The 21629-nt window shown below is 40.8% G+C and overlaps 1 protein-coding gene and 1 pseudogene across 2 annotated transcripts in view; both read right to left on the bottom strand.

The window, feature by feature from the left end:
* Positions 1-2452, bottom strand: part of LOC102841399 — a 45184-nt pseudogene extending 42732 nt beyond the window's left edge.
* The window catches only part of DPP6 (dipeptidyl-peptidase 6), a 1346563-nt gene that overhangs the window by 851778 nt on the left and 473156 nt on the right, over positions 1-21629 (bottom strand). The window lies entirely within an intron of this gene.

Genomic DNA, 21629 nt, shown 5'->3' on the forward strand with positions numbered 1-21629 from the left:
ATTTTTCAAAACTACTGGCTTGTAACCCAGTTGGAGACAAAAAGCTTCATCATATTTTTTCATAAAATTATTGGCATCCACATTACTTCCTTATATGAAAATGGAGTGTAAATCAGTATGTTATATACATAGGGGTAATCAACACACCCTATAAAATGATGCGCTGGAAGCATTTTAGTACTGAATCATGTATTAAAAATGGATGGTTTATTACTTATCAACTAAAATGCAAATGTTCCCATCAATTAGACAATGCAAGATAAAAATCATGAGAATGAGGTTGCAGATGAGGGAATGGAAATTGATATTTTATGAGTCTCTGTGTATTCAGTTCAGAAAGGCAAGGGAACAGTTAGAGAAAATACTATTGGAGTTCCAAGTATTTCTTCATTTACCTTTTCAACTTCTGCCTGAGAATGGAGTAATAGCTTTCTGATTGTCCACTCTGGGCACGACTAGAAACAGTCACATGTTAATAACAGCTATACTCACTGAATTATGTCCCAACTTGTCACCAAGTTCATTTTGATACACTGAATTTGATGAGGCAATAATTCCCCCTCCTTTCTGACTTGGCAAGTTTGAGATTTTTTAAAAGGAATGATTAAAAAATGACACGAGCCACTTTTGGAGAAAAAACATGACAAAAGTATTATTTTGAGTTCATTCTCTATAAATGAGAAAATGCACACAAAGCACTTAGCATGGACTTAAGCACACAGTAAGCTATCACCATTATTTCTATCTAGATAATTAACAGGACAGTGATCCAGAAAAAAAATCCTTGACCACGAGAGAATGGAAGAAGGCACATCTACTTCCCAGCTTCAACAGCAAATTCTAGTCCAACTGCTACCACGACAGTGACACAGACTGTGGAAAACATCATTCAGTTGTGTTCATTGGAAAGAAGAGGAACTGGGAATGAATACATGGAGAGAATATTGCTTGTCTAAGGACAGACCGAGTCACTGGACCCTAATCCAGAACTTGTTTCTATTGGCCCCTGAGGCACTTGCCACAGATCACAAGTAAACTGCCTCACAGCAAACAATTCATGCAAAGAGTTATTTGGAAGCTAGCCTGCAGTTGTGGCTCACCTTAAATATTTAAAACCTTCTGTTTAAGCAAAGATCAATGAGAGAAGCAAAGTTGTCATTGTGAAGTTCCGTGGAGTTGGTTCTGACTCATAGTGACCCTGCACAGGGTTTCGGAGGGTGTAAATCTTGACAGGAGCAGAAAGCCTCATCTTTCTCCTTGAGGTTTGTTGTTGTTATGTGCCGTGGTTTGTTGTTGTTAAGTGCCGTGGAGTCGGTTCCAAATCATAGCGACCCTGTACAGGGTTTCTGAGGCTGTAAATCTTTATGGGAGCAGAAAGCCTCATCTTTCTCCCACAGAACAGCTGGTAGTTTCGAACTGCTGACCTTGTGGTTCGCAGCCTGATTCATAATCGCTATGCTACCAAAGCTGACCTTGAGGTTAGCAGCCCAATTTGTAACCACTATACTACCAGAGCTCCTTGTTGTTGTTATTAAGTGCCATCAGATCAGTTCCAATTCATAGCAACCCTGCATGGGGTTTTCAAGGAGTGGCTGGTGAGTTTGAACTGTCACCCTTGCAGTTCAAACTGACCTCACGATCTAGTGCTTTATCTCACAGCAGCCCGTAGTGTGCCCTCAAATACAACACCTTTTAAGTGAACACAAAAACTGAGGCTGCAGGTTTCACTGGCACCCAAGAGTTCCTCTGATTTGAATCCTGGCTAGCTATGTAGTGAACTGGTGCTGGGTGAAATACTGTGGCTCTCTCCAGAATCATGTCATCTGTCTGGAGAAATGAAGGTAACAATAGGACATTTCACAGGTGTGCATGTGAAACATATATACATATACACATATATACATGTACAAGAGTTTCAACATGTTCTTGGAAAAATCCAATGAGCTTTTAATTTCATTTTCCCCATATATTTTTTTGAAGCCTCCTTGTATGTGCAAACCTAAACACTCATACGAACTCATAAACACATATTCATACAAGACCATAAAGTCAAACCAGTTGCCTAAGTCAATCCCAATTTACAGCAACTCCCCATGTGTCAAAGTAGAACTATGCTCCAAAGGGTTTTCAACAGCGAATGTGTTGGAAGTAGATTGCCAGAACTTTCTTTGAGGTGCGTCAGGATGTACTCAAACTTTCAACCTTTTAGTTAGCAGCCAAAAAAATTAACCATTTGCACTGCCCAAGGACTCATAAGATGAAACATGTTTTCTTAAATAACACAGGGGGAGACATGCTCAGAAATAAGAGAGGCCCTGACCCAGCATAGATCGACTAGAACCATGGTCACAGGCATGCCTCCTGAGAACTCAGGAAAAGGGTGCACAACTTGCCAACTATCCCAGTCACAGCCCTCTTCTGACAGCTGAGAATCTACCACACACTCAGCCATGTTCCCATCGGTGAAAACGTACTGATGACACAAGAGGAGAGGAAAAGTCATGAATGCATGTCACCTTCCGTACTCCAAAAAAAAAGCCAGCAGAGTACACTGTTCACCAAAGGAAGGGATGCTTTAGAGAAGACAGTAATATTGTCAGCACCCAGACTGATATTCTCCAATGACTGGCTCTACCCTGGTGCACAAAAGATGCATCTCCTCCCACCCAGCACACCCCTGTTTATTTTGAGGAACCACAAAGCTACCTATAAGTTGAATGAATACTGCAATGAACACCTGCATACCCTTCATATAAATACTACCGATTGTTAGCATTTTGCTTTATTTACATTCCCTTTTGCCTTTGCTTTGTTTATACTCTCTATATATAACAGCAGAGTCCTGGTGTGGCACTGTGGGTTAATGCCAGTATGAACTGCAAGGTTGGTGGTTCAAGCTCACCAGTTGCTCCTTGGAAACCCTCTACAGGGTCGTCATGGGTCGGAACCAACTCAACAGCACTTAACAACAACAGCAATATACAACAGCAACAAATATACAAATGTAATGGAGCCCTAATGGTGCTGTAGGGTAAGTGTTGAACTACTAACCACAAGGTCAGCAGTTCAAACCCATTGGTAGCTCCCATAAACATTTATAGCTCAGGGACCCCTATATAAGGTTGCTATGAGTTGGAATCAACACAAAAGCAGGGGGCATATACATATATATGAAATGTGTGTGTGCACAAACATACATTACATTACACAAACATTTTTGTTGAATGATTTAAAAGTGATTTGCAACCAAAATCCCAGAATACTTTAATACATATCCTAACAAGGATATTTTCCTATACGCTACAGTATTAAAACCTGTAGGGTCCCTATTGGTGTTGCTTCTAAGTGCTGTCTAGTCGGTTCTGACTCATAGCAACTCTGTATCGGGTTTCCAGGGAATGGCTGGTGGGTTTGGACAGCTGACCCTGTGGTTCAAGCTAACTTTGTGATCCAGTGCTTATCCTCTAGCGCCACACCAGGACTCCATAGGTCCCTGGGTGGTGCAAAGAAATCAACTTCATGGTAACTAGCAAAAAGAACTAACTGAAAGGTTGGTGATTCAAACGAACCCTGCAGCACCAAGGAAGAAAGGTCTGGCATCTGCTTCCGTAAAGACTACAGCCAAAAAAAAACCACACAAAACAAAACCCTATGGAGTTAAATTCTACACATGTGATCACTGTACCTCAGAATCAAATTCACAACAACTGAATTCATTTTGTTTTCACAATCTAAACTGTTACCTCCTGTTTCATTCATCACACATTAATGCAAATATCTTCTAATGAGTCTTAGTCCAAATTTCTTCAGTGTACCTCTTATATCTATTTTCTTTAAATCAAGGAATCAATTAAGGTTACTCTTTTGCATTTGTTTCTATGTTTATTTGATTTTTTTTTATTTCATATACCGCCACCCTCCAATTTTTCGTTTGTTTTTTCAAGGTTTGGTGTTATTGAAGAACCCTGACCAGTTGTCCCATAGAAATTCTCATCATCTGAGTCTACCCACATTTCCTCACGATGCACCTTAGACATTTTAGACAATAATATTAAATAAGCAGTCCTGTGGGCTTATGATATCAAATCAGAAGGTACACATATTGCTTCAATATCAGCAGTGCTGATCATTTTTTTTCCATTCATAATTAATAACAATTTGTAGAATGTGACTTTGTGATATTTTTGGATATCAGATATTCCAATTGTATCATCTGCATCTCACAGGTTTCTACTGAGTCTTCCTCCAATCCTGATGCCACATTTTTCTTCATAGAACCCAGCTTCTCAGATCATTTGCTCAGCATACAGGTTGAATAAGTATGGTGAAAGAATACAACCCTGTCACATACCTTTCTTTATTTTAAACCATTCAGCATTCCCATGTTCTGTTCGAACAACTGCTTCTTGGTCCATGTACAGATTCCTCATGAGCACAATTAAGTGTTCAGGAATACTCATACTTCACAATGTTGTCCATCACTTGTTATGATCCACACAATCGAAAGCTTCTGTGTAGTCAATAAAGTTCAGGTAAACATCTTTCTGGTATTCTTTGCTTTCAGCCAAGATCCATCAGACATCAGCAATGGTATCTATTCCTCATTCCACGTCCTCTTCTGAATCTGGCTTACAGCAATTTCTGTATTACCTTTAACAAAATTTTACTCACATGGGATATCAAAGATATTGTCCAATGATTTCCACATTCCGTTGGAACTCCTTTCTTTGGAACGGGCACAAATATGGATCTCTTCCAATCAGCTGGCCAGATAATTGTCTTCCAAATTTCTTGGCATAGGGATCAAAGACCACAGCCTTTGGTATGGATTGTATCCCAATATAAAGAAAACAAAAATCCTCACCACTGGACCAATAAACAACATCCTTATCAATTGGAGAAAAGATTGAAGTTGTCAAGGACTTCATTCTTCTTGGATCAACTATCAACATTCACGGAAACGGCAGTCAAGAAATCAAACGACGTATTGCATTAGGCAAATCTGCAGCACAACACATTTTTAAAGTGTTGAAAACAGAGATGTCAGCTTGAGGACTAAGGTGCGCCTGACCCAAGCCATGGTATTTTCAATAACCTCATACACATGCGAAAGCTGGACAGTGAATAAGGAAGACCATAGAAGAATGGATGCTTCTGAGTTATGGTGTTGGAGGAGAATACTGAAAGTGCCATGGGCTGCCAAAAGAATCAACAGATCTGTGTTGGAAGAAGTGCAGCCAGAGTGCTCTTTGGAGGCCAAGATGGACAAACTTCATCTTTCATACTTCAGACATACTGTTAGGAGGGACTAGTTGCTAGAGAAGGAGATCATATTTGGTAAAGTGGAGGGTCAGAGAAAAAGAGGAAGACCCCAGTGAGATGGATTGGCAAAGTGGCAGCATTAGTGGGCTCAAGCGTGGCAACAATTGTGAGGTTGGCCCAGGACTGGGAAGTATTTCATTCTGTTGTGCATAGGGTTGCTATAAGTTGATACCGACTCGATGGCACCTAAAAACAACAACATATTCCAATAACCTGATTTAAACATTCCTTGATGATTTTTACCCCTGAATCAAATAATACATTGGGACTTACAAAAAAGAAATTTTCATAGGATTAGCACTGGACTGTTAACTGCAAGGTTGATGGTTCAAGCCCACTGGATACTCCTTGGAAACCCTATATAGGAACGCTATGAGTCAGAACTAACTTGATGACACTTAACTACAACATTACCAAGATAAGAGCATAGAATTAATTACACTTCTTTCTAAAGGAAAGCTTTCATTCTCATTACACTTTTCACTACTGTTTGTTTTTCTTACAGCAGAAATTTAGATATAAATGTCTACTGTTCTTCGTTCTAGGGGGTATACTGCTTGGACTGGGTTGTCAAATCAACACATGTATTTTCAGGAAGGCTAAATCATTTTATTATTATTTGATAGTACTTTAAATCTATTTTGGTTCAGCTTGAATGGAAAGGTTGGTGGTTCAAACTCAACAGCCATTCCTCAGAAGCCCTATACAGGGTCGCTATGAGTTGAAACTTAACAACAATATTGTTGTTGTTGTTAAGTTCTGTCAAGTTATTTCCGACCCATAGTGACCCTGTATCAGGTTTCCAAGCTGGTGAGCTTGAACCACTGACCTTGTGGTTCAAAAGACTTTGCTGTCCAGCTCTACACTAGGACTCCTTACACCTCATTTATTGGAGTCCTGGTGCGGCGCTGCAGGATAATGCACTGGACTGCAAGGTCGATTTAAATCATGAAATCAGTGGTTTAAAGCCACCAGCTGGTCTTTGGAAACCCTAGGAAGAGTCACTATGGGCCAGAACCAACTAGTAGCACTTAAAAAAAACAACGATATCTATTTATCTAAGGAGTCCTGGTGGTGTAGTGGGTTACACACTGGACTGCTAATCACAAGGTCATCAGTTCAAATCCACCAGCTCTTCTGAGGAAGAAAAATAAGGTTTTCTACTTCCATAAAGATTTACAGACTCCGAAACCGTATCCAGGGTTGCTATGCATCAAAACTGCCTCGACGGCACACCAGCACCAGCCATTTATTTACTTCTTCCAAGGAAATGATTAATAGCTTAGTCTCTTTTCCTACGTTCACATACTGAATAAAATATAGAAAGAATAATTGTCTGGCAAGAGGCAGGAAATGGTGTACAAAACCTCACAGCTTAGAAAAATGACATTCATTCATTCAGAAATATTTGAGTGGCTCTACCATTTTTCTGGGTTCTGGGAAACAACACGACAAAGCTCTTACCCTCAGAAAGATATGATCATGCCTTACAAGTATACTCTAATAAAAAAATCTATTTTAAATGATTTAGAGACACTTTTAATAAGTTCAGAAGACAGAGTCCCTAGCACCAAGAATAAATTAATACAAGGTTCTCCTATTCACAACAACAAAAATGAAGGTGATATCTGTACCTTCCCCTCTCCTAGCTTCCTGGGCTCACTTGGCCATTAATGCACAAGTGGTTTGGTCCTCATGTGATAACATACATATGTGTATTTCACTATTGAATAGTGATTAAGAGTCTGGACTCCAAAATGAGACTGCTTAAGGTTTACAGCCCAGCTCGATCCGTTTGATACTTCACAGGATTATATGAGAATTACGAGTTCATGCAGGAAAACTGCTTAGAACTTCCTTCAGCACATAATACATATTCACTAATATTATGTGTTGTTTGTTATTGTATTATTATTATTATTCATTTCACTTTTGTTGCCAGAAGTGATTTATCTAAACAGAGTAAGACTTCCAAAACAAGTGAGGGGTCCCTCCCCAGGTGAATTACTGACATTCTCAAAGCTCAAAATGCTGGGAAATTAGACTATTCCAACTGTACCACACAATAAGAGAAAAATCCTCCAGTTAGGATCCAAATTACAACATACTAATACAGAGGATTATCGCCTATTGTACAAACACAAGTTCTTTGAATTAATGAGGACCCAAATTGCAAGCTATTAATGAGAGAGATTAGCTTTCTGGGCTGGTGGGCAGACAGGCCAGCTCTAGAAAGAGCTTTGTGAATAGGGGGCAGGTGAGCTACTTACTTCTCAGTTAACATGAATCTAAAAATTGCAAAGCATTGAACCATCAAGGGTTACTAAATGCATAAGGTACGATTCTAAGTTTCTTCTATAGCACACAGATTACACATACTCATGGTCTTAAGCAATTGAACAGAGCTGTGAAACTGCAAATCCCTTAAGACAGTGCTTTGTTACTGAGAAAATAACCATTCTCAATTTTAATCACATGATGAGTAATGATAGACTGCTTTTAAAAATAGCGTTTAAGACACAAGTGTGGTGAAATGGCATTTATTGCTAATCACATATTGTATTTTTGAATGCTGCCTTGTACATTTCATTATTTTTTTATAAAAGTGTTTTTTCAAATAGAACTAAAGTGCAGAACAGCCATGGTGGCCTTAATCCTTCCAGCACAATTAAACTTGGTCTCATGTTGGCACCAGTAATGACCACCATCTGCCCAAGTCCATGGCCCAGCAGCCTTCTAACGCAAATCACCATCTCCACATGTCCAGCAAATTATCCAGTGCTGCCTGATTCTCGAGCATATCAAATGAGCAAAAACACTGTCTGTCATGTACTTTATGGAGGAGTGCAAAGACATACAGTTTCTAGGGCAGCCAGCAGGGCGTGGGATGGTTATGGTGAGGGTGCATTCAGACTGGGAGGGTCTGCCTCATCCCACCTGGGACTGGTGTGACTCATCTCACAGTGGGTGCTGTTGTACTGCATCCTGCCGTGGAGTCGGTTCCGACTCATAGTGATCCTATACAGGGATTCCTAGGCTGTAAATCTTTACAAAAGCAGGAAGCTTCATTTTTCTTCTGAGGAGAGACTGACCTTGCAGTTAGCAGCAGTTCAATGCATAAACCCACTATGCTACTAGAGCTCCTTTCACGATGGGTTGTTGTTGTCAAGTGCCATTGAGTCGGTTTTATAGGACTCATAGTGACTCTGTATAGGGTTTCTGAGGAGCAGCTGGTGGATTTAAACTGCTGACCTTGTGATTTGCAGTCCAGCGCTGATCCTACAGCGCCACAGAATAATGGGTGTTGTTGTTGTTAGGTTCCATCAAGTCAGTACTAACTCATAGCGACCCTATGCACAACAGATCGAAACACTGCCCAATCCTGGGCCAACCTCACAATTGTTGCCATGCTTGAGCCCATTGATGCTACCTAATATATTTGTCCATAAGTTGGAAGGTGTTTGAGTCTTCCTCACTCTAACGTTCTGGAGATGCAATCGGTTAAGCGCTGGGTTGCTAACTGAAAGGCTGGTGGTTCTAACCCACCATCCACTCTAGGGAAGCACAGGGAAGCGGGCTACTTCCATAAAGATTAACAGCCTCAGAAGCCCTGTGGAGGGAGCAGTTCTTTTCTGCCCTTTCGGGTCCCTAGGAATAAGAACTAACTCAGTGGCAGTGGGTTTAGTATTTTGGGTTTCATGCTAATATAGTAGCCATTTATCAGAAGGCAGGCATTTACTTCTGGGGGGGTTTTAAAAAAAGTTGGTGGGAGTTATAGAGAGCTATGTGGGCCTTGAGCAGTAATATGAATCATTTAAACATTCGCCTATAAGCCTGACATGAAAAAAAGGCTCATACTTTAAATGTGGGAAAACAAGGCTGAATGATAGAAATTCATGACCTATAAAGGCAATGGCCTATAAAGGAGTCCTGGTGTGGCACAGGGGGTTAATGCACCGGACAGCAAAGGTGGTTTGAATTACAAGGACGGTATAAATTCAAGCTCACCAGCGCTCCTCGGAAATCCTATACAGGGTCACTATGGTTGAATCCTGGGGTGTGCATGTGGACTGGTAACCCCAAAGTTGGCAGTTCAAACCCACCAGCATCCCTATGAGTGAGAACTGACTCGATAGCAGACAACAATAACAACATAAGTACTTTCCTACCATCCTGCCTGTCCTGGTTCATCACAGTCCAGCCACTATAGCCCTCTTCTTGTCTTGTGGGTGCATCAAGTCTATCACCACCTGCCAGTTGCCATCAAACAGACTCTTCATTATGGCTGCCCCATGTGTGTCAGTACAGTGCATTCCACAGTGGATGCAACGATTGATTTGTTGGGAAGCAGGTCAGCAGGTCTTTTTGGTTTTCCCTTTTGGTTAGCAGTTTGCTGTGTTAAATGTCTGAACCACTCAGGGAATACAACCTATGGGGTCAAGAATGAGCTGTCCCCTTTGCTTTGAACACCTCTCCAGCACTCTTCACAACCTGCACCTCATTTCCACATCAATTCATGTTCAAATACTAACCCCTCCAAGACAATATTTCTTAGACATCCATCACACCTTTTCCATCCTCTCCCTCATTACTCTTATATTGAGTTATTTTTCTTTAGAGCACTTTCCATTCCTTAAAGATATGTTTATTGTTTGCCTCCCAATTAACTGAGTCCTGGGGTGATGCTGTAGAATAAGCACTGCATTGTTATCCAGAAGGTTAGTGGTTCAAACCCACCACCTGCTCCTTGGAAACTCTATATAGAGTCACTGAGAGTCAGAACCCATTCCACGACATGTAACAAATCTCTTTAGTTTATTACTGTGTCCAAAAAGCTTTCAAAAGTGCCTGGCAGATACTAAATACTCAGTACATAATTGCTGAAAGAATTGATTGAAACTATAATTTTCAAAGTATGATAGAGAAAGTAAAAAAGATCTAGTAATCTCATTTAGAGTAAGGACTGAGAAGCTCTTGCCAGTCTGCATGTGTCAGTAGATTAAAATGACAATTGTCACAGGAAACATAAGAAGAAAAACACACATTTTACTTAAAATACCTCATGCAAAACCATGGCAATGACAACCAGTACAACCATAAGCACAGCCAATAGTTAATAAATTAATCTCTACCATTTGCCAACTATGCATTTTATAAATTCTCATTGATGCACATAAGAATGCTCAGTCATTTACTATTTTCATTTTATAAACATGATCACGTAGCTGGTAGTTGCCAGCGAGGATTCCAAGTAGAGTCTGTCTTACTCCCACAACTGTGATTGCTTCAGATTCTGGAAGCACAGAGGCTCCTGTGTGAACACAGACTAGTTTCCAGAATTTTTAAAAAGTCAATCAGATACAAATCATAACGCAAAAAAATATTCTTGAAAAATTATGATCTACCTACAAAGTTAATCTGGCTCCAAATTTAGCACAAGTTGTGTCCATTTGCAATTAATGGTAGTGGATGAGGAAGGAGAGGACAGCATTTGTTAAACACACGTTATGTGCCAGGAACAATTCACCATCTGACAGATGCTCAGAATGGCCATCTGAAATAAACACTATGGTTTCTAGATCTGCAAGATTGGCTGTTCAAACCATCCAGCCATTCCTCAGAAACCGTATACAGAGTCTCCATGAGTCAGAACTGATTCCACACACTTAACAAAATCAGTCCAGAAAACTCCTGGTGTGGCACTGTAGGATAAGCACTAGATTACTAACCACAAGGTTGGAGGTTCAAACCCACCAGCTGCTCCTCTGAAACCCTATACATGGTCACTATGAGACAGAACTGACTTGACAGCAGCTAACGACAACAACAGCATAATGGGGGCTCAGTGGTAGAATTCTTGCCTTCCACATGACAGCCCTGCCTCTATTCCCAGCCAATGGTATCTGTTTGAAAGTGGAGACTGTGTGTTGCTATGGTACTCTACAGGTTTCAGCAGAACTTCCAGACTAAGAAGCACTAGAAAGAAAGACCAAGCGATTTACTTCTGAAAATCAGCCAATGAAAACCTCTATGAATCACAAGGTTATGGCCTCATGGCACAGGTCAGGCTGCATTTCAGTCCCCTGTGCATGAGGTCTCCATGATTCAGGGGAAACCCTCAGCTGACAACAGCAATATGGAGCTATACTTGTAATAATAAATAAAATCGAATTTTTCTTTTTCTCTCTTTTTTTAAAGGTTTTGTTGAAGGCTGCTACTTGAAGAACAATGAACTTAATGAGGAATAGGAGGTATACAGATCTTGATTCTTTAGCTCTCTTTATTATCTAAGTTTACTTACTTTAGGCATAAAGCATACTATAATTAAGTTTATTGACCACAGTAAGAATTGTATTTCCTGCGCATACTAGGATTTTTAAAAAAGGTCAAAGAAAATGAGAGAAAGAAATGGGAGGGGAGAGGATGGCTAATGATGAAGTTTTGGGGCATCAGGGAAGAACTAAGGTCTTACTAGCAAAGACAGGACAAAGGAGGACCACCCGGGGTGAAGACTTTCCTGAGGGAGAGAAGAAGGTGAGGAGGAGTGAACTTGATTCTCACTGTCATCCACAGTGCTCTACTGTTCTGGGCAAGTTGCTGGTAAGTTTCTCATGACATGATGGGAGGCTGATAAAAGCCCTGAACACAGAGGTTCAGATGAAGCTTCCTGGTTGGTGACTATGAATGGGTGTGTAATGAATGTATCCGTCTTTAAGCCATCGACACTCTGAACTGGAACCCCACCCAGACATCATCCTATGTAACTCCTTTTTTACATATTAAAGTGGTCACAGGTATGGTACTTCCTGGGTGTTCTGGCTGGGTGTTCTAGGAGTCATGCCAGTGAATGAATTATAAAATCAAAAGGAGCAGGGGGGGCTGGCTGGTCTTGTAGATGCCAGCCTTTACAGCTAGGATCCTGAGAAGGTAGACGAACACTCCAGGATTGGGGCCAGCTGGTCTGAAGTTGGAGTCATGTGGACTACTGGGCTTGCAGCCAGTTCTTGCTGACTTAGCTCAAGGTGGTTATTGTTGTTAAGTGCCACTGAGTCAGTTCCAACGCATAGTGACCCTGTATAACGTTTCCAAGGAGCGGCTGGTGAGCTTGAACTGCTGACCTTGTGATTCAAACTGACCTTGCAGTCTAGTGCATTAACCCACAGCGCCACACCAGGACTTCAGGTAGCTGGGGATAAAAAGGGCTGCTTTGAAATGAAGAGAATCATGGGGACTCCAGAGTTTGCAGCCAATATTCACTGATTCAGTCTGGCACAGAAAAAGAGAGCAAGGTTCTATGGGTAGCTGGAGTATGAACTAAACAGGGAAGAAAAGCTGAGATTTCCACAGCATGAGCTGGCATATAGGGTGGGATTTGTGATCTACCACACAATATGACATTGGAGGGAGATGATCTTCTTTCCCTGGACTACTTTGCACAGTTGGTATGTCAAGCAGTATTCACTAGAATTATCTTGTGTCACACATCCTATATTCTAATAGGGTCCATACTGTGGCCATCAATAACAGTGACCCTAACAAACCCCCAGCTGAGAAATGGGTGATAGAATTCATGGATAACCAGGGCCACACATTTTAGACCAGTCCAGTGCTCCGATCGGATGCTACATGCTATGAGTGATGGCTCATGTGGGGAGGGGGGCAGCAGTGAGTACAGCCATGCCCTGGCCCCTCTCTCCCTTCAGAAATAAACTCAACTGGAGGCATCTCTTCAATCACGCACAGGAGATGTCTCAAATTGTTCAGCATTATACTCTCATGCATGACCACAGATGAGAAGGCCAACCTTCAAAATCCAGGATCACCAAAGTGATCACTGCCTGAAGAATAGAATCCGACAGCATAAAAGCAAGCAGCAGCCTCCACTCTTAGGCTTGCCCTGAGCAAATCCTATGTAAGGGATGTTTGATTCTGACTCACCCAGACTCCACTTTTTACAGCTCTCCCTCACCCATAAGTGGTGCCTTTCATCTAGGTTACCTCCAGGACCGCTCGTGTCTCTCCCTAATGCCCCATGTAATACATGTCCAATAAAAGCCAGTTTTCAGGAAAGGAGTGATAACTTCATCCAGACTGCAACATAACCAGGACGGCTCTCTCAGCTTTCCTAGTGGCTCTTTGTTCTCTCGGATTCCCCAGGTTTCACAGAAAACAGGAAACATGCAGTTGGGAGCCTTGGGCTCATCATTTGGAGAGGCCTTGTGTTTGTAGATTTGTTGTTGGCTCCTTTGTTTGGTTTTTAAGAAAGAGGTTCTTGCTATCAGCCCTGCAATCACCTGCCCACTCAGAGGGGTAAAGCTGGCTGTCTCCTCACCCCACCTCCATCATGCCAAGGCAGAAAATCCATGCAGAATGGCGCTCCAGTTCACAGGTCTGCTATCCATGGACTCCCTGCTGCAACCTAGCTACAAATCATCCTCTAATTCGTGTGTCTGCCATCTTAGGACACCAGGAGGAAATGGCCTGAGCCCAAGGGCCCATTCTCTAAGTCAGCGTTCACCTGGGAGATCCATCAAGTATTCATCAATCATTCTCCCTCTCTATTCAGCACTTTAAGCCTATGCAGCAGAATGTGCAGCAATGCCATTTCTAAAACACTAGCAGGTGATCCCTTTTCATTGCAACGTTTCACTTGAAGTTAAAAGAGGATTTCTTTTGGCAGACATCACAAACCACCTCTGAATCTAGAGCAGACCTTGGAATCAAACAAGCAGAGAATTCTAAAGGTACATAGGGTACACTAGGCAGGATACTTAGATAAGCTCCCTTAAACTCTTTCAGTCCTAGAGAGAGAAAGACACTTCAGCACTTGTAGAAATCTTTTTCTCAGTTATGCTGAAGTAATCAGATGTGTAAGCTCAATTTTCTGAAGACCAACTCCTAATAGCGTGTTTACCTAATTTAAGAATAGAAGGAACACTGTTGAAATACTTTTGCAAACATTTCATCCGGTTCTAAAGTAGAACACTTGGAAAAATTTATGTCTAAAATTTCTACAAAGAAATAGAAGAGTTCTACGTGAGTCACATTCAAAAGATTAAATACTTTTTTAGTGAGCCATCACCCAATTTTAATTGACCAGCTGAAGTTGCTTAACACACACTTTTCAAAAGAGATGAGAGATACAGGAACAGGAGAAAGTACAAGTTTAGACCAACAAAAGAGTTGAACTGAATTCAGCAAACAATTATAATGTCATTTATCAACTACTCATGAGTCTACTGCTGAGTCTTCTTTGTTATAAAATCTGGCCTCGCTAAGACTGGAAGGAAAAAACAATTATCTACAAGCATGAAAGCATGAGTTTTCCCCACCAACACACACACACACACACACACACACACACACTACTTTCTAGCTCCCATCAAAAAAAAATTTTCTGTCTCACATGCCTGCCAATGAGTCTAAAATTAATACCAAGCACCTTTAGGCATCAAAGATTTCCAAATAAACTGCATATACCTTTGAAATCATTCTCTTACTGTGAGTTTATTGGTGTATGACCAGAGGACAACCAAGTGAAATATACTGGCCATTTTGCTGAGAAGTTTTCAAAACTAAGTTAGTAAGACAAGCTTGAGTGTGACGTCTGAAAGGCAGGGGCTATGTGCAGCACAGTAGGTCAGGCTGGGAAAGGCTGATTGGGAATGGGAGAACAAGGGCCGTTATTAGCAGTTCAGTCACCGCAGTTTTGTTGAGGGCAGATTCAAGCAAACACACAAAATAAGCTATACAGTTTAGCTACCGAAGTGAAGAAAAAGAAAAGCAACTACAGCTGCAACAACCCACCAAGAGATTAGCTGCAAGACTCACATGACTACGGAGGTGATTGATACCAAGTCGACATGGATCGTCCACAGGAGTTAATGGCTTTCTTCACACCTGGCTGGCCAGGTGTTCTCACTGCAGCCACAGATGTCAGAAGCGAAAAGAACTGAACAGAAGCAAGCACCAGGATTCGGCCAACTCAATGCAGCTCTGTTTTTCATCACAGAATCACCGGAGGCTATTGAGTTCCTACCGCCAGAGTTTTTGATGCAGTAGATCTGGGATAGGGTCCCAAAATGTTTATTTCCAGCAAATTTCTAAGTGCTACTGCTGCTGCTGGCCTACAGAGCATGCTTGGAAATCACTCTTGGCTTAGCTATTCATCACTGAATCAGAAGTTGAACTCTTTGTTTTTCTGGATGTGCGTGTTGATCATAAACCATGGCAGAGTTTACCGATTCTATGTTTATGGTTTGTAGGATGAGATTTATTGTCATTAATACTCAGTAGCTTTCAATATTGTGTTCACATTCCACAGTGTAAAATAAACCTTATATTACAACCTAATTACAGACACACACAACTGAAAGAAATAATGTTTTCCCATTCATGTTTTCTAACGAGATCTGGTAGCATAGTTGTTACGAAACGGGCTGCTAACCTCAAGGTCGGCAGTTCAAAACTAACAGTGGTTCCGCGGGAGAAAGATGAGGTGTTCTGCTCCTGTAAAGATTTACAACCTCGGAAACCCTGTGCAGGGTCACTGTGAGTCGGAACCAACTCCACGGCACTTAACAACAACAAAAACATTCATGTTATCTACACCGATATTTTGACATTTATTTCTCTCCTACTCTGTTTTGGTGTGGCGCTGTGGTTTAATGCACCAGACTGTAAGGCTGTTTGAACTGCAAGGTCAGCGGTTCACGCTCACCAGCTTCTCCTTGGAAACCCTATAAAGGTCAGAATTTATTTGACAACACTTAACAACAACAACTCTGTTTTATTTTATGAAAGGAAAGCGTTGGATGCCAATCCTTTCATATACATACATGTTTTTAACTTTTCCGATTTGCTTCTGAATGGGATTTTAGCAGAAACTTTGGGTAAAAGTCAAGTAATCAAAACTAAAGCATAAAAAATGATACAAAATTATTAATTTTGTATTGAATTTAATAGTTACGAGTCTGCAGCAACCACTGGCAAAATTCTTACAAGTTTATGCTTTTTAAATTGTTAAAACCAAATGAGAAATGCCAGAAATTTAAATGCAGAATTAGTTTGTCAGACTCAGTTAAGTCAGATCAGTTAACCTGAAATAAAAACCAACAAAAATATTTCCAATTTGGTAAATTTGTATATATCCCTGGGTAGTGCAAATGGTTAGCATGTTACACTACTAACCAAAACCAGGAGGTTCAAGTCCACCCAGAGGTTGTTCAGAAAAAAGACTTAGTGATCTCCTTTCAAAAAAGCAGCGACTGAATATCAGAGTTCCACTCTGACAAATGTCGGATCATCATGAGTCAGGGATGACTCAATGACAATGGATAAAAAGCAATGTACAATTCAAAGTTATATAAACTATGGCCACATAGTTAAATTGCAGTAGCCTGAACAATAGTACAACCTGCGGTTGGCTATGAGACCATGAAATGTGATAGGCCCCTCATGTGTTAGAAGCTAAGCAGATCTCTGTCACCTTGGTAAGAAACCACTCATTTGCTGTATACTGTGTGAAACAGTTATTGATTATGTCACTTCATGTGTCTCAATTACTCTAATATACCACAGTAACCTAATCATCTCACATTATCCCTCCTTCCTTAAGTAAAAAGGTCGTCTCTTAGTAAGAATAAAACTGATAATACATTTCCCTCTTATTATATGAAAATGTCTCAAATGTATAATGCTAAAATCAGCACGTTTAACATGCATGCTCAGACTGTTTCTTGTAAATCAATCTGACAGTTATACTGTGCAAATCTGTTACAAAAGACAGTTCTGACAAATCATTAGGCCCTCACAGGGGATAGATTATATTGTTGCTGATGCTGTGGTCAGTTGCCATTGAGTCCATTCTGATTCATTTTGACCCCATGTGTATAGAGTAGAACTGCTCCACAGGGTCTTCAAGACTCTCATCTTTTAGAAGCAGATTGCCAGGTCTTACTTCCTTGGCATCTCTGGGTGGGTTTGAACTGGCAACTTTTCACTTAGCAGTCCAGTGCTTAACACCTACACCATACATTGAGACTACGCAAGACTGAAGATCTTGATAATGGTGAAGGAAAATCTATCTTGAACTCTTTCAATTACTATGATTTTTTTTTAAAGCCAGTTAGTTAAATAATTTTAGTGTGGTCTGCCCTCTCAGTTCTTTAATCTCAAGTTTATGAAATCTGTTAATTAGAAAAATTATGAAGTAATTTCTCCTAAGGTAGTGGTCCTACGATTTGGAGATACCAGAAAAGATTCCCCATGCCCATTGCCTGATAGGAAAAAGCATTTTACAAATCAAGGTCGAAGGTGCACAGTTGATATGGCAAGCAGCATTCACCAGAATGATCTTGACTCTATATCCTAGTAGGTAAATCAACAAGGTCCATACTGTGGCTATCAACAAGGTGATCCTACTTAGCTGCTTACTGCAGTCACTTGGGGGAGCTTTTACATATACCAGTGCTTGAATCAGCCTGAAACCAGTTCAATCCAGATCTCTGTGAATGGGTATCAGACACTACATTTGTCAAAGTTCCTGTGATTTTACTGTGCACCCAAAGTTGAGAATCCCTGCCCTGCCATTGATTTAAGCCTGCCACCAGGTGTAACATATTGTAATAAAAATGATAAGACATAGAATCAGCCTTGACTTGTAAAATGTTTTTCCCCATCAGGCAACGGAAGTGGGGAATCTCTTCTGGTATCTCAAAAATCATAGGACTCGTGTATGCCCCACATTATTCTGCTCGCTAGTCAAGTCAGCTATTGCATTCCTTTTCTTCTTCTCTTCCTCATTTCAGGGCTAGCTGAAAAACACCACAGACCCCTCAATAGGAACACACTTCCAATATGAGGTGCATTACCATTTTCTTTCAATCTCAGCAATTTCACTTGGAGCCAGGCACAAGCTCAGCTCATACGCTGTGACAGGACAGCCGTCTCAGGGGCTGGAAGAAGAGTCTAAGAACACAGTAAGGAACACAGCCGTGCACTCCCTTAACTCAATAAAAGCTCCCTTCCAAATTTCTAACAGTACAGCAAACAAGAACAGCTAGGCCAGGCAGGATAATTAGGCAGTCTGTGCTGTGAATGGTATGCAAAGTCAGACTACTCCAAGTGCAAATGGGTCATGCTCTGTTCCAATTAGAATTTTTTTTTCCCCAAGCAAGACAAAATTTTATTTCTGCAGAAAGGTGCGTAGTGGCACAGGAACAAACCAGCAAGCACACCAAGCCAAGCAGGCATTCTGCTTGGGTTTTATCCCTGACATGAGTCTAAGGCTGTGTCTCACCCCATTGGCTAGGGCTTTGACGACACAGTCTTGCCCTTACCGGGTTGGCTAATGCAGACTGCTAGGGCACACATTCTTGTCCTTACTTGGTTGGCAATTTCAAATTGTCTAGGGGAGCTTAAAGAAGTTGCAAAATCCCTACTCACTTCCGGAAGTAGTGAAAATAAAAAAGAAGTCATCAGAATACAATAAACAGGATTACCATAAATTTGAAGAAAAGACACTCATTCCCACAATTCCCCCCTTTTCCTTCTTGTTAGACTTTGTTTTCTTCAAACTCTGCAAGGAGACGTTGACTTTAGTGTTCATGCATTTCTAAGTGAAAAATATTATTTTGGTATGGAGGTGAAGGTTGTTTGGATAAGGCTGTTTCTAAAAGTTTTAGAACTAATCCTCTTATACAGGGTATAATACAATATCCCATTAGTGTTAATACCCAAAATATGATAATTACAGAGGTGAGGACCGAAGTCATAAGCCCCTTCCATTTTCCGAACCATTGTTCCATGAGACTAAAAAAGTGGTCATCTATGTCTGAATTTTCAGTAAGTTCGTTAGCTAAGTAAGGTGGTCAGCCCTTGTAATGTTTTGATAATAGGAGCTGTGTTGTTGGGAATGAGAGTACTACATTGGGCTCCGATCGTAACACACACTCCTCCTTTTTCTGCAAATATCATATCTAGGGCTAACCTATTTTCCCAGGCCATTTTGCTAGTAGGTCCTAATTGCTCTGCTATTCTTTTTATGACATCCCTGGTATATTTTGTGAATTTTTGTTGGTTATAATAGACGTGATTAATCCCAATTTGATTTGAAGTGTAGAGTCTCATGTTCTTGTTCTATATGGTCTAGGTGTACATTACAAGTGATTTCTCTCTCTCTTGAAACTATGAAACAATAGAGGTGGTCTTTGCTGGGTTCTATATTTCTTACTGTCATTAAGTGCTACTGAGTTGTTTTCAATTCCAACTACCCTGTATAGCATTTCCGTGGAGTAGTTGGTGGATTTGAGCAGCCAACCCTGTAGTTAACAGTATGGTGCTTATTCTACAGTGCCACATTTTGTTTCTTAGCTTTGATCAAATGCATTTCATAGTGCAAGAGGTCATACCTTGCACTATGAAATGCATATTTGGTGGTTATCTGTGTACTATGATTCTATTCTTTAATATCGGTACTGTAAAGTTTGTTTTTGTTTTGTCCCTATTTTCCTTTGTGGGAGATGCTTGAATGTCTAGCTTGGCACAATGCAGTAAGGCATCTGGTATTGAACAAGCTCTTTAATTCCATGTGGTTAAACAGTAATCTATGGTGCAATTAATTCCTGAATGATCTATTTCTTGAAATAATGGTGAATGAAGTTGCTTACTCTCAGTCTGCCACCATGCCAAATAAGCAGTCAATTCATTTAGTCCAGTCAAACCAGTTATTTGGCATTGCAGACCCAGTATAATTGATTGACAGAACATTCCCATTCCCATCAGTTGCACGTGGATGACAGAGGTTATCTGAGTGCATGTCCCCAAAATAAGGATGCTGGAATGTACGTCTGACATTGTCCATTAAAGAAAGCCTGCCCTATACTCACATTCAGCTATTGGAATAGTTTTTCCACTACTTGAATATCACTGGCAATTAGGCTTCTGGTAGGAAGGCAGAGAAAGTTACAGAAGGCTCATCCTTAGTGAGAACTCCCGCCCCGACATTTTGGCAGGTGTCAAACAGTTTTAGAGATTGTAAACCACAGATCTCATATAACGGTTTTCTTGTTTTCAAACATTCTGGCGCATGATGTGACACAGATGAACCTTGAAAACATCATGCTGAGATGAGGCAGTCACCAGAGGACAACTTCTGCATGATCCCACTTACATGATATGCTTAGAGACAAAATCATACTTGAAGTTACCAGGGTTTGGGGGGAGAGAAAATTGGGGAGTTACTGCTTAGGGCATTCTGAGATTCTGTTTTGTTGTTGTTGTTAAGTGCTGTCAAGTTGATTCCAATTCGTAGCAACCCAGTATAGGGTTGCAGCTGGTGGATTTGAGAAGCAGCTGGTGGTTTGAACTGTTGAACCTGAGGTTTACAGTCCAGTGCTTATCCTACAGTGCCACACCAGGAGATTCTGTTTCAGGGGTGATAAACATCTGGAAATAGATAGCAGTGATGTAATGAACATGGTTTAAATTTAAAGTGATTTAAATGGCAGATGCTGTATATAGTTTACCATAATCAAATTGCTGTTAAAATAAAAACGAACTGGGAAATTCAAGAAGTGATGAGATTGTGTGGGGCTGGCCATTCAATTCCAGGTTACTTATTATTTCATAGTTGGGTGTCTGCTTAAGAGCATTTCAAAAAGTCTGTGGAACACTGCTGTTATTTTTTTCATTCCATTTTTCCACAAACTTTTTAAGCTCTATCATATGTATTCCCCTAAGAGGCACACAGATTGAGAGAATGAGTATGTTAAATAGGGAAACAGTTAATGTGACTATGGAAAATTCTGGTCACATACGACTTTTTCAAAAGTTTATGTCACCCCCCTCCAAGACTAAGGCTAAATGGGAATACACGCTCTGATTGGTGACCCTGTTAGCCACCGACAAGGGGAAATGAAGGGAAAACAGCTATGAGGCTGCGAGCTAAGCCCTACAATGTTCCATAGACTCCTGTGAACCCAGATGGAGACCTGGTCAGCCAGCAGTGTGGCAAGATCTGGGGACTCTTGGACCCAGAGTCAGTGACATAGCCACAGAGGACTGAAGTGGAGAGTGAAGTGTGGCACTGATAAGAAGAGAGGGCATATGCATAAGAACACCCACACTTGCAGATAATACACACTTGACCTGGCCTCAATGACTGGATGATCAGAGCTCAACTAGAAGAAGACAGAAGAGGAAAAAAAAGAGTAATCTGATACAATTTGATGAACTTGACCTATATCTATGGATGCAGCAACTCAAAAGCAGAAACAAATCTTTACAGCAAGGATCATTCCCACCCC

The sequence above is a fragment of the Chrysochloris asiatica genome, unplaced genomic scaffold (assembly GCF_000296735.1).
Source record: "Chrysochloris asiatica unplaced genomic scaffold, ChrAsi1.0 scaffold00166, whole genome shotgun sequence".
Classification (NCBI taxonomy): Eukaryota; Metazoa; Chordata; class Mammalia; order Afrosoricida; family Chrysochloridae; genus Chrysochloris; species Chrysochloris asiatica.